This window comes from Eleutherodactylus coqui, chromosome 1 (assembly GCF_035609145.1).
Source record: "Eleutherodactylus coqui strain aEleCoq1 chromosome 1, aEleCoq1.hap1, whole genome shotgun sequence".
Lineage (NCBI taxonomy): Eukaryota > Metazoa > Chordata > Amphibia > Anura > Eleutherodactylidae > Eleutherodactylus > Eleutherodactylus coqui.
Window position 1 is genome coordinate 53,195,414 of NC_089837.1, and position 3,016 is coordinate 53,198,429.

Sequence of the window (3,016 nt, forward strand, 5' to 3'; positions counted from 1 at the left end):
AGTGCTGCTCTTCAGAAGAAAAGTACATTACTATCATAATGGCAAGAAGAAAGTAATTAAGTAAAGGAGATATATGGACAATTGTAACACTTAGAAGTCTAGTTCTGTTCTACAAAGAAATTGCCAAGGTGTCAGTTAGTACAGTTTGCTATACCATCAAAAGGCACTTGGAAACTGAAGAAAACTCAGGTCTTCTGCCAAGAAGAGGTCTGGCAGACCGAAAACCACTACAAAATGCAGATGACATGCTTTTGATAGTCAACAGTTTGCATGATTGGTGCCTCACAACACAAAGACTTCAAGCACAGCTTTAGTCTTCGGTCAAACGAGCATTTTTTTTGCACACCCATAGGTGCACAAAAAAAGCACTGCTCACACCTGCCGAAATCGCGTGACCGGGCAATTTTCATACGCAGAAGACCCGAGCTTTATGCTCATGAAATTTGAACATTCACTGGAGCAACTATAATTGAAAAAGCGTTGCTGGTGGAGGAGAGAGTGAAGAAGCCCCACAGGTCTTGGGATTTCCCCTTGTCAGGAAGAAAGAAAAGAGCTATGGGGGATTTGGAGAGATGGAGTTAGGCTATGAGTTAATCCCCAGAGCTCCGCTCTCAGAGGCAGCTCTTTCAGCAGGTGGAGATTTTAAATCCCCACCAGCTCAGGGAACAGCATTGCAGAGCTGGAGACAGCCCAGAGAGGATGCAGCTGAGCCCCGACAGCTGAAGGAAGAGGAGGGGGGGGGGGGTTGTTTTTCTTTAACACTATTTTGCCTTGTTTTTCAAGGGCTTGTATGTAAAGCTCTTCCCTGAAAACTATATAAGTTTGGTATCGTAGTAATCATACTGACCCATAGAATAAGGATATCAGGTCATTTCTGTTGCAGTTTATGCGCCGTAGAAACAGAGCGCACCGAAAGTTGGTGAAATGTCGTGGTTTTTTTCTATTTCTCTCCACTTATATTTTTTTTACGTTTTTCAGTACATTATATGGTATAATAAATAGTAGCATTGAAAAATACAACTCGTCCCGCAAAAAACGAGCCCTCGTACAGTGACGTCGATGAATAAATAAAGGAGCTACGATTTTTTAAAAGGGAGGAGGAAAAAACGAAAATGGAAAAAAGCAAAAAAGCTCCGACTAGAGTGGCAACATCTAGGATTGCAGCTCAGCCCCATTTAAGTGAAAGCAGATCATTTTTCTACCTCTTGCCAATTATTTTAAGAAGAGTATACTGGGTGGTTTTGAGTGTGAATCCAACTAGAACAACATTACAATCAAGTTGACTCTGTTAGTAGCATTTCAGTATATTTACTAAGAAAGAATCTATCAGAGGATTATCCAGGTGTTGAAAATACTCATGTGATAACAGAAACCTGACATAACAAGGCCCATAAGATCCATTACAAGACATAGCCATCTGAAAGTGACTATGTGGAAGAGCATGTAAATCGTAGCTGGATGGTGGATCTTCAGAACAATCTCATTTGCTGGGCCCATTGTACCCAAGATACAATTAGCTACTACGAAGTATACGCTATCCTACCAAAATAATTGGACACCTGAGCAAGAATCAAAAGTAGCATTTATTTATATATGTTAATACTTATGCCATCAGACACTCTCCATGGCACACTTTCTTGTAACATCTGGTAAACTTCAGCTGGTATTTCCTTCCATTCATCCTGCAAACATCTAGCAAGTTCTCTCAAAAAAGGACAGTGTTCGTATTTTCTGACACTATGTTCCAAAGGTGTTCAGTAGGGTTTTAGTCAGGACTTTATGCAGACTGGTCTAATTGTAGTCTTGTTGGAAGTATTGCTGACCATTCCCAGAGTATTTCCACATTGTCAGCAGCACATTATTGTCTAGAATTTCAAGATTCATCTCTATGTTAAAGGGGTTGTCCCGCGAAAGCAAGTGGCGGTATACACTTCTGTATGGCCATATTAATGCACTTTGTAATGTACATTGTGCATTAATTATGAGCCATACAGAAGTTATTCACTTACCTTTTCCTTTGCTGGCGTCCCCGTCTCCATGGTGCCGTCTAATCGCCCGATTAGACGCGCTTGTGCAGTCCTGTCTTCTGTCTTCTGAATGGGGCCGCTCATGCCAGAGAGCGGCTCCTCGTAGCTCCGCCCTGTCACGTGTGCCGATTCCAGCCAATCAGGAGGCTGGAATCGGCAATGGACCGCACAGAAGACCTGCGGTCCACCGAGGGTGAAGATCCCGGCGGCCATCTTCACAAGGTAAGTAAGAAGTCACCGGAGCGCGGGGATTCAGGTAAGTACTACCCGTTTGGTTTTTTTTATCCCTGCATCGGGTTTGTCTCGCGCCGAACGGGGGGGGCTATTGAAAAAAAAAAAACCGTTTCGGCGTGGGACAACCCCTTTAATGGTTCTTATCAATGCAACCAAGACTCCAGGACCATAACAGAACCTTTTGCCATACTTAACTGTTGGCACAACACGCTCAGATAAGATGTGTTCCCCAGGCTCCTCCACACCCAGGTACGTCCATCTGATTTGAAGATGAAGTAGATTGATTTGTTACTCAAGAACGATCTTCCATTGCTCGACTATCCAAAGAGGATGCTTTATGCACCCTTGTAGACGGGCTGATGCATCTTCTTTGAGAGAACTCGCCAGATGGTTGCAGGATGAATGGAGGGAAATATCAGCTGAAGTGTATCAGCCATTAGTACAAAATTTGCCACGGAGAATATCCAACATCATTAGGGCTAAAGCAGACACCCATGAAGTATTAACATCTATATATATAAAATTGAATGTATGTCTGTATGCGTGCGTGTCTGTTTGTCCTTTATGCGCTACTACGCCATTCATTCGATCGCCATGAAACTTTGGGAAGTTGTTGAGTACACTCCTGGGAAGATTATAGGCATAGTACATTTATGCTATGGTAAATGGCGCGCATGCGTGCGTCGTCGACAGTTACGACCTCCCCCACGTAGATCGTTCGATTTCCATCATTGCCACTAATTCTCTCACTTCCC